Source organism: Petaurus breviceps, unplaced genomic scaffold (assembly GCF_028583685.1).
Source record: "Petaurus breviceps papuanus isolate PSGF00001 unplaced genomic scaffold, PetGlider_PUasm1.0 91041, whole genome shotgun sequence".
NCBI lineage: Eukaryota > Metazoa > Chordata > Mammalia > Diprotodontia > Petauridae > Petaurus > Petaurus breviceps.
In genome coordinates this window covers 20,986,634-20,996,838 of record NW_027187400.1, presented here as the reverse complement: position 1 = coordinate 20,996,838, position 10,205 = coordinate 20,986,634, and the positions used below count along the sequence as shown (strand labels likewise).

Here is a 10,205-nt window from a genome sequence, read left to right as displayed (position 1 = left end):
CCACCACCACCACCACCATCACCACCATCACCACCATCATCACCACCACCATCATCACCACCACCATCACCACCACCACCATCACCAGCACCATAACCACCACCATCACCACCACTACCATCATCAGCACCACCACCATCACCACCACCACCATCACCACTACCATCATCACCACCACCACCATCATCACCACCACCATCACCACCACCACCATCACCAGCACCATCACCACCACCATCACCACCACCACCATCACCACCACTACCATCATCACCACCACCAATATCATTACCACCACCATCACAACCTTGTTGAAATGACCTCAGATTCACCAACTACCATTTCTATCCAGAAGGACATCTCCTCTTCCCTGCTCCCAGTTTATTAAAGCACTAACAGGGACTGGCATTCACATTCATTCCACCCAAAATTCCAAATTGTCAGCTTCAAATGCTGAGGTTAAAATGAATCTCAGAATGGTATCTGCAGAGAAATAACTCACCTGGTGCTCCTTTATCTCTTAGGCAGACTGGTCATTACAGTGGTGGCAGAAGATTAGCACTTCTTCTGAATGACAGCTCTGTGCAACCTTTTAAAAGCTTTAATATGGTTTGGAGGACAGCTGTCGAGACAGATATTTTTCCTTTCCAGGCATATTAACAAAGTTGGAATGATTTTTAACCTCCATACTTGATCTGGATACAGAATTCATTCACAGAGATATTTTTTCCCTAGGTTCCAATTTTCTCAAGTGTCCAAGTACTCTCTCTGTCTTTTTGTCTCTCTCTCTCTCTCTCTCTCTCTCTCTCTCTCTCTCTCTCTCTCTCTCTCTCTCTCTCTCTCTCTCTCTCTCTCTCTCTCTCTCTCTCTCTCTCTCTCTCTCTCTCGCTCTCTCTCTCTCTCTCTCTCTCTCTCTCTCTCTCTCTCTCTCTCTCTCTCTCTCTCTGTCTCTCTCTCTGTCTCTGTCTCTCTCTCTCTCTCTCTCTCTCTCTCTCTCTCTCTCTCTCTCTCTCTCTCTCTCTCTCTCTCTCTCTCTCTCTCTCTGTCTGTCTCTCTCTCTCTCTCTCTCTCTCTCTCTCTCTGTCTCTCTCTCTGTCTCTCTCTCTCTGTCTCTGTCTCTCTGTCTCTCTCTCTCTGTCTCTCTCTCTGTCTCTCTCTGTCTGTCTCTCTCTCTCTGTCTCTCTCTCTCTGTCTCTCTGTCTCTCTCTCTGTCTCTCTCTCTCTCTCTGTTTATCTCTGTCTTTGTCTCTGCCTATCTCTCTTACTCTCTCTGTCACTTGTTCAACCTGTCTCTGTTCCTCTGTCTCTCTTTGACTTTCTGCTTCTCTGTCTCCTTATCTCTGTGTGTTTCTTCTCACCTTCTGTCTCTGTTCATCTTTGCCTTTGCTTCTGTCCATCTCTCTTATGTTATCTCTGTCACTTTTCCCTTCCATATGACTCTGATTCTTGACAGCTTTCTTGCTTTGCTTCTTTATCTGTCTCTATCTCTCTTCATCCTGATGTCTGCCTGTCTCTTTAAAGTAATGTGTGAGATATTCTCAATTTCCATTTCAAAAGCAAGGATAAATACAGTTTAATGAGGAAGATGCCCTGGTGGTAAGCATCGCTTACCCTCTGGTTTCTTGACCCATTCCAAGGTTGGGAAAATGCCAGGCAAAAGCCAGGTAATCACCCCTGAAAGGAGAAGCAGCAGTCACTGCCACAGGACAAATGCAGGGTCTGTTTCAGGCCTTGTGATCTTCAGATAAAAAGCTTCATCAATGCCTACTTCATATCGAAGACAAGCTCTGAACTGGCATACCACCCAGCTGGTAGCTTATGCAAGGAAATGATTCTGCCAATCTGAAGATGTCAGGGTAGAAGATGGGCTTGCCAGTAGCTTCTCAAACCCTTAAATAAACATTCCTAAACTTGTCCACACAATGGAATTCAGCTTTAAACAATAACTTAGGAAGACTATTTTCAACTGAGCAACCTACAAGCATTTGTTAAGCCCCTACTATGTGTCAGACCCTGGGGATTATTTTTTAAAGACCCAGATGTGAAACAGACCCTGCCCTCAAAGAACTTAAGTTTTTATACATACACCAGCATTTATTTCAGATAGGTGGCCAGGAAAATAAGTTAAAAGATTACAGACAGATAAAGTACTTCAAATCATTGGGATTAATAGAAGTTGCAATTTAAACAATTCTGAGATTTTGCATCATACCCAGAAAATTAACAATGATAAACGCGGAAATGGAGTTGGAGAAGCTGTAGGAAGACAGGCACCCTGATGCCTTCATGGTACAGCTGCAAATTGATCCAAACAATTCTGCAAAACAATTTGGAATTACGTGAGAGACGCCGCCAAGTCAGTCATCACCTTTATATCTTTCAGTTTCCCTATTATATCTTGATGAAATCAGTGGCAGAAGGCAAGGGTTCCTGTATGGCAAAAATAAGCCCATCAACCGCCCTTGTCGTGGGCAAACATTGGACCCAAAGTGGGGGCCGACTTATCAGCTGACTGAAGTGTGGAATGACTATGAAACTTAGCTCACATAAAGGGGGAAAGAGGAAGACAAGCATTTATTTATGAAATGTCCCCTGTTGGCCAGGCACTATGCTAAGGGCTTTATAAACAGTCTCTCATTTACTCTTAAAGCCTTTCTTGATCTCTCAACATCTAATGTGTCTCCCTCCCCTCTTCTTCTACTTCCCCAGCCACCTGGTTTCTATTCTGTACATTCCCAAGAGGTAGTGTGGTCTGATGAATAGAAAGCCAGCCTAGAAATAACAAAGACCTGGGTTCAGGTCTCACTTCTGATGTATCCTGACTGGGAGAGGCTGGCAAGGCACTTCTCTGTGCTCTAAACCATTCTCTAAGACTAAATCCCAGAAGGATCAGCCTACATTGGTAGAGGGAGTTTCCCCATCTGGGCATTCCCTGTATTAATTAATTCGCAGGTCAGGGTCTAGTGCCTGTCTTTTGTATGAACGTACATGTGTCTAAAGGCAGCTAGGTGGCGCCATAGAGCATAGAGTACTGGGCCTTGAGTCAGGAAGACTTCTCAAGTTCAAATCTGGTCCCACACACTTACTAGCTTTGTGACCCTGGACAAGTCACTTGACTCTGCCTCAGTTTCCTCATCTGTAAAATGGAGAAGGAAATGGCAAACCACCCCAGTGTCTCTGCCAAGAAAACCCCAAATGGGGTCATGAAAAGTCAAGCATAACTGAACAATAACAAGATATGCGTCTGTATTTTCTCCCTCACACTGTAAGCTCCTCAAAGGCAAGGGACTGTTTTACTTTTGTCTAAATATTCCCAGTTAACCTTGTACTTAAAACAAAAACCGGATGGCCATTTGGCAGGTATAGTATAGGGGGCCTTCTTGGGGACCTCAATCTGCCCCTCAGGTCCTTTACAACTCTGAGACTCTGTGGTCCAACTATTGCCCCTGCCAAGGAGCTCCAGCAACTCCCCATAATAGCCTGTCACTGGGTATCACTATTATTGGTAAGAACTTTATACAAGAACTTTGCCAGGCCCTGTGGGATGGCACTTGGATGAGAGTCCAGGAGTAGGATAGGAATGTTACTTAGCAGCTGGCCACCACTGCCCTAAGTCCCATGCCATTAACCTCCTCCCAACACCACGTTTAACTCCATCCCTTCACTGCTGCCACTACCACATCACTATGACCCTCTGCCAACCCTCTATACATACCACCATCCCCACCTGGGGAAAAGCCCAGCCTCTCCTCCTAGTGACTAGGACAATGACCAAGTGCCCTTTGGAGCAACTCCAGTCCAAAGCCAGAGACTCTGCTTCATCTAAGTCTCACTAGAATTTCAATCACACCTCTCCAGTCAGCTGGCAATGTTCTTTATTGATCCTCCCAGCTTCCCCCCATGGTAGGGAGGAGCCATTCTGCACCAAGAAGCCAGGGAGCTGAAGCATCCAGAGGTATCCTGAGATCTGGGGCATCTTCAAAACCAGGCAACCCACGGGGCAGAGGTGGAACTTGAAACCTCTTCTCTATTCTCCCAGTTCTGATGTTTTACTCTCAAGGTTACCCTGTCTCTGACAGCAAAAACACTAGGCTTGAATTTGAGCTTTGAAAATAGGACTGGAGGGGTGGCCAGGTAGCACAGCGAGTAAGAGCACCGGCCCCAGTGTTGGGATGACCTGGGGATTGAATCCTGGGCTCAGACACTTAGCACCCACCCAGAAATAATAACTGGCCGTGTAACCTTGAGCAAGTTACTTAACCCCAATTGCTTAAAAAAAAAAAGAACAAACATAGGAACTTCTAAACTGCCAAGGTAGATAGCAGCTTTGAAAAAGACCCTTCTCTGGGGTGGCCAGGTAGAACAGCGAGTAAGAGCACCGGCTCCAGTGTTGGGATGACCTGGATCAAATCCCGGGCTCAGATACTCAGCACCACACCCAGAAATAACTGGCCGTGTAACCTTGAGCAAGTTACTTAACCCCAATTGCTTTAAAAAAAAAAAAAAGAAAGAAAAGAAAAGAAAATAGGACTGGCAGCATTTATAACTGGCAAAGAATAATCAGATATTATAGAGATATACAAAAAATAGGAACCCTGCCCTCAGGACGCTTATTGGCTTAGGTGGGAATAAGTACATCAATGCCAAGGAGTTGTGATATTTGTGGGAATGATGTAAATTGTAGCTGCTCTGTGAATTTTATCAATCAATGAGCATTTATCAATCACCTTCAGGATCAAATATTCCAGTCCTTTGTCTCCCCTGGCTTCCTTCGGGTCCCAGCTAAAATCCTGCCTTTTAAAAGATGTGACTTAATGCCAGTGCCTTCCTTCTGTGATCATCTCCCGTTTCTCCCATTTTTGTCTTGTTTGCACATAGTTGTTCAAGTGTGGTCTCCCTTATTAAACTATGAGTTATTTGACAGCTGCTATTTTTTGGGGGGTGGGGCCTTTGTATCCCTAGTGCTTAGCAAAGTGCCTTGCACATAGTAGGAGCTTAATAAATGCTTGTTCAAGAGATTCGCCTCTTGCTATTTAAAGCTCTTTACAACCTGGCCTCTTCCTCCCTTTCCAATTTCCTTGCATTCTATTTATGTTGTTACACCCCATTCCCTTCTATGCACTCTGTGATCCAGGTACCACCATGCCTTTTCACAGGCTGTTTTCTATGCCTGGAATGTTCTCTCTTCAATCTCTGAATCTTAGAATCCTTGGCTCCTGCAAGGTTCAGCTCAAGACCCACCTCCTCCAAGAGGCCTCTCCTCACCCACCCAGCTGCTAATGTCCATCTTCTAAGCTATTCTGCATTTATTATCTCTATTCTGATTTATATATGTTGTCTCCCTCATTAGAATATAAGGACACATCTACCTCCCGACAAAGAGATGTGGGGCTACATATGCAGAATTAGACACACATTTTTGGACAAGGCCAGTATGGGGATTTATTTTGCTTGACTATGCATATTTATGTCATGTGTTTCTCTTTCTTTTCCAGTGGGAAAGAAGAAAAATAAATGCTTGGTCATTTTTTTAAATTTTAAAATGAATATAAGCTCCTTGAGGAGCTCCTTTGTTTTTTATTTGCATCCACAGTGCTTAGCATAATGTCTGGAATATAGTAGGTGTTCATTTAACTCATTAATTAATAAATGCTTAATTAATAAACGCTTATTAATTGTTAAAGCACCTACTCTGTGCCAGTCACTGTATTTATATTCTATCAAGAAGCTCATATTCTATCAAGGAAATAGAATGTATAAAAATAATTATGTGTAAGGGAAGGAGTTTTCTATCCTGGAAGGATAGTTGAACAGGAGAAGCATGACCTCTCCCACCTTGCTACCTGGAGGTGACAAAGCCTCACAGCCAAGACTCGAAGGAGTCAGAGAAAAGAAAGAGGCTTCTGCACATTCTAAGCCCTGGGTCACCGACCTTGGGAAAAGAGAGCTGTAATACTCCTGCTTAAGGGTGCAGTACCACCCAGCCAAGCTAACAGCTCAGGGGAGAAAATGCTTCAGCCGCCCACTGAAGAGGCTGTTGTTGTTGGCAAGCTCAGGGAAGATAGCGGCTTGTCCTGCCCAGACACACTGTGCCCTAAGAAGAGTCCAGCAGACAAGCAACCTGCCTGGTCTACCTTGGCAGTGGCTGCCAGCAGCCAAGGGGCTTGCCCAGAGCAGCGCGCCCTGTATTATATATACAACATAGAAATAAACAAGGCAAATCTGGGAGTCCGGCACTGGCAGGTGGTTAGGAAAGGATTTGCAGATATGAAGCAGTGGATGGTGTTTTGAGAGGCGCTGTGGGAAAAAATCATTGTCCTGTAAACACCCTGGTGATGAAGCTCCTCTAACTCAGCTAGGCTGGCCTTTGGACAAGGAAGGAGGGAAGGAAAGAACATTTATTAAGCACCTACTGAATGCCAAGCACTGTGCTAAACATTTTACACATATTATCTCATTTGATCTTTACGGCAACCAGGGAGGTCGGTGCTGTTGTTATCCCCACTTTACAGATGAGGAAACTGAGGCAAAGCGGTTTTCATAGGGTTACACAGAGTCAGTCAGTGAGTATCTGAGGCCAGATTCCAACTCTTCCCGAGTACAAGCCCAGGGCTGTATCCACTGCGCCACCTAGTGGTCATATAACATATAACATCACAACAGGCTCATGCATAGGGGTAGATTACATATGCAATATGTAATAAATAAAAATAAATAGATGATAACTTGAAAGGGAATACAAATTAGTACAATGCAAACTGAGTACATAATAAGGATACACAGAAAAACAGAATGAATAGCGTAGATTGGGGCTAAGCAGGATAGCTTTCTAGAGGAAGCCTAAAGATCTGGGGGTTTTAATAGGCCACAAGCTCCCAGTGAATCAGCAATCTAATGGGGCAGCCAAGAAAGAAGTCTTAGATTGCATTAAGAGAGGAATAAAGAGGTAATAGTCCTTCTGTATTCTGCTTTAATCAGACCACATATAGAATATTATGTTCAATTCAACACAGTATGCTTTAAGAGGGGTTTTGATTAGCTGGAGACTATCCAGAGACCAAAAGAAGGTTAAAAGGGAGGTTAGAAAGTTCCAAGATCATGCCACATGAGAACCATTTGAAGTAACTTGGCATATTTAGCCTGAAAAAAAGTAGAGATTTAGTTGAGGTGAAGGCAGGACACAATGACTGTCCTCCCATATTTGAATACCTGTCATGCTGAAGATGGATTAGGCTGCCCCAGAAGGCAGAAAGAACTAGGAGAGGTGGATGAGAATTGAAAAATTTCAGAGGCAGATTTCAGACTGAGACCATGAAAAAAATTCTTAATAATTAAAAATACCTCAAAGTGAAATAGGCTACTTCAGAAGGTCATAAGTTCCTCATCCCTCAAGGTCTTCGAGCAAAAGCTACAGGTGGTGCAGTGGTTGGTGCTGACCCTGGCATCAGAAAGAGCTGAGTGGTCCCATATGTGACCCTGGCCAAGTCACTTAACTTCAGTTTGCCTCAGTTTCCTCATCTGTAAAATGGGAATAACAATAGCCCTTACCTTTTGCGTGTCGCTGTGAGGATCCAAGGAGATGATGTGTGTAGAGTATCGGAAAATCCTAAAGTGTAATCTAAATGTTTGGGGTTTGTTGTTGCTCTTACAGCACAGAAGGGAGTCTTGTTCGGTTATGGAATGGCCTAGATGGACTCTGCAGCCCTTTCCAACTCCAACCTTCTGTGGTTCCAGGTTACTTTGTGGTGAGATCTTAAAGAAAAAGAGAGCTAGGGACAGCTGAAGTCTACCTCAAGTCAGAGGAAGGGGTATGTATGCACCTTGACTGGGGACTGGCTGGTTGGTGCAAAGACAGAGAGACTGTGCTGACCAAGGCACATTCAGGCGGCAGCCAGAAGACTTGCCTGTCTGGAAAGTCCAGCAACAAGTGGGCTACGCCATCTGTCGTGGAAGGCTTACAGTCTCGGGTGTCCTGTGTGGATCATGTGGCATGTAGAACTATTATGATGCCGTTACAGTACATGATTTTTTTCCATAACAATAACCCAATGTGTCCAAAAGCATCCAAATCACGTCTAAAGGGGCTATACTTAGCACGATAATTTGGGATTTGGGAAGCATCGAGGGAGGGCTGATCCAATACAATCTCTGAGGCCATCAGTTACCACTAAAATCCAAACAACTCAGTGGGCTGGGTTAGGCTCTTTCTAACCAAGACAATCTAAAAATACGAAGTGTTTGGGATATGAGAAGGGTTTTTTTTATATTAAAATAGAAAGGGATTGAGTGTACTCTGCCAGCTGTCCTTGGAGATGCATTTGTTTCTCAGTCACCAGCAGTAACAATGTTGATGAGGGACAGTGTGTCATGCAGAGAGAGCCCTGGGTTTGGAGGCAGATGACCAGAGTTCAAATCTAAGCCTGCTGTTCGCTGCTTTGTGTGTCTCATTGTTTTGGCCCTATATCTTTAAGATGAGGCTGTTGATCTGGGTGTGGCAGGACACATCTGTATACAGTAGTCCAAGCTCCTGGGGAAACTGAAGCTGGGATTGATTTAGCTCTAGAGTTCTGGGCTGCAGTAGGGCTAAAGCTGCTCAGATGTCCTACACTATGTCTGGCCCCAATATGGGGAGTCTGCAGAAATGGAGGGACACCAGGCATCTGAGAGCGGGAATGGACAGTCTAAGAGACAGAGAAGGTCAGAGCTTCTGTACTGATGAAGCAAGATAGACGGGCAGTGCTGCGAGGCAAGACAGGGAGATCTAGTCTGAGAGAGAGAGACAGAGAGAGAGAGAGAGAGAGAGAGAGAGAGAGAGAGAGAGAGAGAGATTAAAATGGATAATGGGTTATGTTCCTTCCAGTTCTAAATGTTATAATCGTAGGGGGATTGTTGATGTTTAATTTGAAGAAATGGAATCTCTGGGGAGATGTGCTGTCTCTGTCCAGGAGCTGCTACGGAGTCCAAGGTGAAAGTCTAGGCTCCCCTAAATCCCCCTCCCTTCAGATAAGAAGGGGTAGAGTTTAGCTTCTAGGACCAGCATCCCGCCATCAGCAGCACCCTGGACCAGCTCATTCTCCTAAGGGAAATCTAAGTGAGCCCCAAATTAAAGTTTTCTGGTTCTACTTAGGAAAAATCTAAATGCATAAAACTAAACCGTAACTTGGGAAGTCACTGGGTTTCCTGACGTCTCAGTTTCCTCATTTATAAAATGAGGGAGCTGGCCTAAGTAACCTCCAAGATTTCTTCCTGCACAGATCTGTGATTCTGTGAAATAACTCATGCCGGGACATTCAGAACTGATGCAGGCAGAATATAGGCTGGCCTGGCCCCACCCATCCCCCTGCCTGTGCCCTAGATGGGCTGGAGTGAGCAGAGGAACCCTCAGCCTTTACTAAAGCAGTCAGTCGGTCAATAAGCATTTATTAAGTGCCAGGCACTGTGATAAGGACTGGGGATACAAAGAAAAACGAAAGACAGTGCCTGCCCTCAAGGAGCTCACAATCAAATGAGGAAGATAGCATGGAAACAAATATGTTCAAGCAAACTATACACGGAATAAATAAAAAATAATCAGCAGAGGGAAGGCACCGGATTTAAGAATGGTTGGGATGTCAATCCGATACTTTTATATCGAGTCTGCCATTTAATTCAACATTAAAGAAAGAAAGAAGGAATAAAAAATCATAACTTAATTAGACCCCGACTGTTTGCCAAGTACTATATAAAGCACTGGGTAGTTAGATTGCACAGTGGATGGAGTGCCAGGCCTGAAGTCAGGAAGGTTCCACTTCCTGAGTTAAAACGTGGCCTCAGACACTTTTTTAGCTGTATGACCCTGGGCAAGTCATTTAACCCTGTTTGCCTCAGTTTCCTCATCTGTAAAATGAACTGGAAACAAAAAATAGCAGACCACTCCAATATCTCTGCCAAGAGAATCCCAAATAGGGTCATGGAGAGTTTTACATGACTGAAAAATGACTGAACAGTAAATATAAGGCATCGGGGCTAAAAATACAAAAGTGAGACAATCCCCACTTTTTAAAGGCTACCATTCTCACAAGTGGCTAGGTGGTGCAGAGGATAGGGGAGCATTAGGTGTCGAGTCAGAAAGATCTGAGTTCAAATCCTGCCTCAGACACTTATGTAATGCGAATGTAAATTTTAAAGATCTTCCCTGCCCCTAGGCTAAAGTGCACCAGAAGCCT

At 44.4% G+C, this 10,205-nt stretch overlaps 1 long non-coding RNA gene across 3 annotated transcripts; it reads right to left on the bottom strand.

Moving 5' to 3' along the window:
• Window positions 1–2,073: 2,073 nt before the first annotated feature.
• Window positions 2,074–7,968, bottom strand: LOC138154192 (uncharacterized). 3 transcript variants are annotated; one of them, XR_011166567.1, is made up of 2 exons: window positions 7,650–7,968; window positions 2,074–2,317 (listed from the first exon to the last, which is right to left on the bottom strand). It is a non-coding gene; the product is annotated as an uncharacterized lncRNA (long non-coding RNA). The 3 variants fall into 3 exon arrangements; XR_011166568.1 differs by having other exon boundaries at window positions 7,791–7,968; XR_011166569.1 differs by having other exon boundaries at window positions 7,821–7,968.
• Window positions 7,969–10,205: the final 2,237 nt, after the last annotated feature.